We start from the raw sequence: 6,445 nt of genomic DNA, 5'->3' as shown, positions 1-6,445 counted from the left end.
CCCATAACATTTTCTTCGTAGGGTATTACCACCATATCTACTTTTTAATATGGATTTAAAGTATTTGACCTTTCTTCTGTTGAAAGATATGTATTTTTCTTTATTTAAAATAATGATGATGAGCCAGGTGTGGTGGTGGCACACACATTTATTCCCAACACTCAGGAGGCAGGGGCAAGTGGGTGGATCTCGTGAGTTCAAAACCAGCCTGGTCTACAGACTGAGTTCCAGGACAACCATGGCTATTACGCAGAGAAACCTAGTCTCAATCAAAACAAAACAAAAATAAAAGTAATAATAATAGTGATGATGGTGGTGGTGGTGGTGGTTGTGGTGGTGGTGGTGGTGGTGGTGGTGGCGGGCGGCGGGCGGTGATGGTGGTTGTGGTGGTGGTGGCGGCGGCAGCGGCGGCGGCGGCGGCGGCGGCGGCGGCGGTATACTCAGGTACAGTAAATACTCCATGTCTGAAATCCCAACTGTTTGAGAGGCTGAAGCAGGAGGATTTCTTGAGCCCAGGAGTTGGATACCAGCTTCACAATTTTCTGTCTCTAGTTAGTTAATTAACTCTGTGATTGCATTTCCTTTTGCTTCATTTCCTAAGTAAATTTTCCTGGGAGTAAAAATACGAGGACAGGATGTAGGATCTTTTCGTAGGGATCCGATCTTCACCATCACCTGGATCTGCTCATTCTCCACTAAAAACCACACCAGCAACTTGGCAGCCGAATCCCTATTCCCAAGGCCAGGGACCCAAGACTCCGTCTCATGCAACACCGGTGTTCTTTCCCTAACATTCTCTTTCCTTTTTCTTTGTGTTTCTTCCTCAAAATTAATTACCAACACCTCAGGGTTGCTCTGCATTTCCTCGATCACCCATGCAGTTAAAATGTGTTTTATCGGTATAATGAACCATTTGTAATGGTTTCACATCAAACATTTCCCTGGCTTACTCTTGAAGTGGCTTGAAAATGGCTTTCTCCTTTGGTTGATGACAAAACTCTTCTAGGACCAGTTCCCATACGTTTACAAGTTCCCTTTTTATTTAATAAAATCTGGTAAGAGTTGGGGGAGAACACGTTTTCCTCATGTTTGCGCACAACATCTGACTGCAAGATGCTCCGACATTTTTTTGCAGTGAACTCTGTCAATGTTATTCAGGAGAGTAGGGACTGCAAAGACACTCCTGTTATTCTGGGGGTCTGAGATGGAAACTGGGAGGGAGATGCTCACTGTCAGCTGCTGACAAGGGACTCTCTCTGGTTCTTGTGTCCTTGCTGGCGTGGGTGGTCCAGGATTTCTTATTCCTTGTAGGCCATGTAGGCCATGATGTCCACCACCCTGTTGCTGTAGCCATATTATTGTCATACCAGAAACTGAACTTTACAAAGTTGTCATTGAGAACAATGCCAGCCCCAGGATCAAATGTGGAAGAGTGGATGCCATTGTTAAAGTTGCAGGAGACACCCTGGTCCTCAGTGTAGCCCAGGATGCCCTTTAGTGGGCCCCGGATGCCTGTTTCACCACCTTCTTGATATCATTGTACTTGACAGCTTTCTCCAGGCAGAGTGTCAGATCCACAGCCAGACCCTTTGGGGATAGGAACACAGAAGGCTATGCTGGTGAGCTTCCTGTTCTGCTCTGGGATGACTTTGCCCACAGCCTTGGTAGCACCAATGGATACAGGGTGGATGTTCTGGGCAGCTCCACAGCCATCACACCGCAGCTTTCCAGAGAGGCCACCCACAGTCTTCTGAGTGGCAGTGATGGCATGGACTGTGGTCATGAGCCTTTTCATGAGGCCAAGGTTGTCAGGGATGACCTTGGCCAGGGGGCTAAGCAGTTGGTGGTATAGGAAGCATTGCTGACTATCTGAAGTGAGTAGTCATAGTTCTCATGGTTCATACCCATCACAAACATGGGGACATCAGCAGAAGGGATAGAGATAAAAGCCCCTTGACCCCACCCTTTAAGTGGGCCATGGCATTTTCCACAGTGGTGAAGACATCAGTAGACTCCACAACATACTCTACACCAGCCATTTTATGTTAGCGGGATCTCGCTCCTGGAAGATGGTGATGGGCTTCCTATCGATGACAAGCTTCCCATTCTCAGCCTTGACTGTGCCACTGAACTTGCCGTGGGTAGAGCCATCCTGGAACATGTAGACCATGTAGTTGACATCAGTGAAAGGGTCAGTAATGTCAACAATCTACACTTTGCCAGATGACCTGGCAGTCCACCAACCTTCACCACTGCGTCTAAGGCATAAAGCTAGTGCTGCACCAGGAGATGCGGCTGTCTCTGCAACAGGCAGGAGCAGAGAGTCATGTGCCACCGTTTTACAGGGTCATCTTGCAGCTGTAATAATAAATTTGAATACCACACCTTGAATCTGGTGTATCTTTTATAAAACTTATTTTAAATTAAAAAAAAACTTTAGATTATTTTTCTTTTCTTTTATTTGGTCTTAGAACACATAGGACAGTCTTCTGAAATTAAGTTGGTCGTGCATTATAAAATATCCTGTTTAGAGGTCAACATGTTTCTATGAACCAGGACTAAGTCTTGGTTAAGAAATACTAGATAAATATAGGATGAAGCTTCCTTTGGTATAGAACACACACACACACACACACACACACACACACAGTGTCCAAGGAATATGAGAAAGGAAACTATCAATTCAGAAGGATTATCTTCCTGTTTACTAAAATAGAGTTTGTTCCTCAGGTCATAGTTTTCTATTCAGATATTAGCTGAACCTTGTTACTCTTCTGCTCAGGGTCTAGCTCACGGTTCCTCTGGGAGAGAGGTCATCCTTTTTAACCTTCTTGAATACACTTGTCTCTGCCATCTCCCTCTGTTCACTTCCTTGGTCCTCATTCCCTGGGCTCCAGGCAGGATGGCCTCTGGGCTATACTTGGGAGGATCTGGCCATTGTGTTCGAAGTTCTTTCTGCCTATGCGTTCTTCTCCTAAATCATACACGGGACAAAGTGTTCAAAGGCCACCATTTCAGTAATGTCCACCCAACTGCCCTATTTTTCTTGTTCTAAGAAACAAGGAGAAAAAAAAAAGAATGCACTGAAATCTCCTTTCTCCTCTTGGATTCTCATGCAGATCACATCTGTTTGGTGAATTGTGCCCCTTTTCCCTACCAGTGATTTTTCAGTGGACACCAGTAGGGTGTCCTATAATTCAATTCAATGATGACACTAATTGGAGTGACTATAGACCCTATAGGTTTCTCATTCAGTCCCTGTGAGACTTCCTCCCACTTCAAATGCCAATCATAAATTTAAGGTTATGACCTGTACCTCTGGCTAGCTGCTTATGTATTAGAAATTCTCATGATCTTGAACTCCTTCCTGCTCAATAATTTTCTGGATTGCTCACTAACTCTAAGAAACATTTTACTTGTGTTCACCTTTGCAAAGGATAAAGAGAAATAGTCAAAGATGTCTACAGACATCTTTGTCTTCATACACCATGTCTTCATACACCATGTATGAAGGGGCTTAGAGATTTTTGCCTTTTCTGTGCAGGCCATCTTCCTAACACTTCCGTGTGTTCAACAGCCCCAAAGTAAGTGCAGGCAGTTGAAGAAGGGTAAGTCTTTCTTCTTCCAGTGTCCTTATGTCCAGCAGAAGGGGTGGTCCAGGTTAAAGGTGTGCACCACCAGGCCTGGATTTGGAACTTGCTTTGTCTCAGGCTGGCCTTGAACTTGTGCTTGCCTCAGTCTCCAGGGATTGAAAACATATACTACCTTGCCTGGGCCTAAGCTTTTCATGACCACTATGCCTCAAGATCTCCATGTCAAGATCCGGGTCAGAAGCCTGTGTCTTTCAGCCTCAAGATCTGTATTAAAGGTATGCTCTCCATTTCTGGATTGTAGCTCACTCCAGATGTAGCCAAGTTGACAACTAGAAATAGCCATCTTATAACCAGAGCTCAACAACTCCTAAAGATGCAAGTGAATGCATAGGGTAGCCTGATCTGTGTGGTCTCACTACTGCTCTTCTCCCTCCCTCCCTATCCATGGTATATACTATCTATACATAAATTTATCTTCTCTGTTGGTAATGATTCTGAAAAATCTACTCAACAGTGGATGGAAAGAACACCTTATGCAGTACCATAGCATTCCAAGATAGATCCCTTCTGGAATTTATTTCATGGCAAAGGGCTCGTGCCCATGGAATTCACAGGTCTGACCCAATAGAACTAACCCCACCAGAATGGTAGGATGGCCTCTTTTTTTTTCCACGTTTATTAAATTGGGTATTTCTTATTTACATCTCAAATGTTATTCCCTTTCCCAGTTTCCAGGTCAACATCCCCCTAACGCCTCCCCCTCCCTTTCTATATGGGTATTCCCCTCCCCATCCTCTCCCCAAGAATCCTGTTCACTGGGGTTCAGTCTTAGCAGGACCAAGGCTTCCCCTTCCACTGGTGCTCTTACTAGGATATTCATTGCTACCTATGAGGTCAGAGTCCAGGGTCAGTCCATGTATAGTCTTTAGGTAGTGGCTTAGTCCCTGGAAGCTCTGGTTGGTTGGCATTGTTGTTCATATGGGGTCTCAAGCCCCTTCAGCTCTTTCAGTCCTTTCTCTGATTTCTTCAACGGGGGTCCCATTTTCAGTTCAGTGGTTTGCTGCTGGCATTAGCCTATGTATTTGCCGTATTCTGGCTGTGTCTCTCAGGAGAGATCTACATTCGGTTCCTGTCAGCATAGGATGGCCTGATAAAGGCTCAGACTCAGCTAGTTTTTAATATCTTCCTGGGCTGGGTAAGAGTCTCTAGACTATGTCCTGGACAGGGAGCCAAGGCACATTGATAAAAGTCTCTGATAGCCAGGACTCATACATAGATAAAACATGACCGCCAATTACTCTTGGAAACTGACTAGCAAAATAGTGTTTCCTATTCCTATTTGCAGTCTGCTAGACCAAAGTCTCCATCACTGAGGAAGAAACACTCCCTACAGGAGGAACATCAGCCATCCCACTGCATTGGATCACAGCTGTTACCTAGCCACCTTGACCTCCTCAGTGCCTTGAATCAACAGGCCAAGAGGGGAATTATGACATCACTGTGGTGGCCAACCTGACTAGCATCCCACAGTGAATTTCTGTCTGGAATACAGGCAACACCTCGTGGGACCATCTATGATCATCATCCACTCTGAGACCATTGGAAAACTGTGATCTGATGCAAATAGGTCTACAAGTGTCTGAGACCCTCAGAAATGAACATTTGGTCATCCTAACCAGGTAATTAACCCCATCCAGCTGGGATGCTTCTGAAGGCAAAGGGAATACAGGATGCGTAGTACAAGATCACTGTAAATGCCTGTTAATCACCATGTAAAAAGCTACAAACACAAGGGCTATGATTGTCATATGTATTTCCTCATTTTATTCTGTATATGTTTCTGTATATAGATCCATAACAAATAACTTTGTTTTCTTTTTTTTCTCATATCCCCTCACTGTGTGGCTTCTCCATACATGTTGACCTTATTTATATATTGGAATATTGCTTATTTAGAATCAGGGCGTTTATGTTTTTGGTTCTCAGGAAAAAGTCAACATGATTCTTAAGACTCCCCTTTCTTTCCTGGGAAATGGATTAGTGTGGTTTTGGTTGTGTGAAATAAGTTTATTTCATGTTAGATGATGTTGTGATCTTGTTACTGTCTTTGTGTGGGGATGAAGTATGTTTAAGTACATAAACATGGGTGCCGAGTTGAGAGGGGATGAATCTATAGTGTTAATTTTAATGTGCATGACTGGGCTGAGGGATGCACAGCTTGTCAACCAAACATCATTTCCGGATATGTTAGTGGGGATGTTTGGCTCTCACTAGTATATACAGGGGGGAGGGGCACCGTTCTTCCTCTGAAGGGAAAGATTAAAAACAAAATTACAAAGCACCGTTGCTTGTTAGTATTTTTGTTTTGTTTTTCTGTAGGTTGCCTTGTCTGGAGCAAAGTAGGCCTTAAACTTGTGATCCTTTTATCTCAAATCCAAAATAGCTAGAGTTATATTACATAGAAGTGGTTCTCAGCCTGTGAGTCGCAACCCTTTTGGTGGTCAAACAGCCCTTTCATGGTGTGGGGGGGGGTGTCACATATCAGATAACATACATATCAGATATTTACATTAAAATTAAGAACAGTAGCAAAATTGCAATTATGAAGGAGCAATGAAAATTATTTTATGGTTGGGGTTACCGCAGTATAAGGAACTGTGTTAAGGGTTGCAGCATTAGGAAGGCGTAGAAGCTCTGGTATATAGAGTTCTTTCTGTTATGAATTTTGGCTATGACAGTGCTTCAGACTGTGCAAGAGGCAGACTTTATTATAATATGATCAAATCTCACTACCTTGTGTCTCCTGCCGAATACTCTGCCTTTAAATAAAAATTTTAAAGTCCCCTAGTTGA

At 43.8% G+C, this 6,445-nt stretch overlaps 1 pseudogene; it reads right to left on the bottom strand.

The window, feature by feature from the left end:
• Positions 1–1,298: 1,298 nt before the first annotated feature.
• On the bottom strand, positions 1,299–3,471 carry LOC116883155 (annotated as a pseudogene).
• Between the last annotated feature and the right edge of the window lie 2,974 nt (positions 3,472–6,445).

The sequence above is a fragment of the Rattus rattus genome, chromosome 1, assembly GCF_011064425.1.
Source record: "Rattus rattus isolate New Zealand chromosome 1, Rrattus_CSIRO_v1, whole genome shotgun sequence".
In the NCBI taxonomy this organism is placed as follows: domain Eukaryota; kingdom Metazoa; phylum Chordata; class Mammalia; order Rodentia; family Muridae; genus Rattus; species Rattus rattus.
This window is presented reverse-complemented; position numbering and strand designations above follow the sequence as displayed.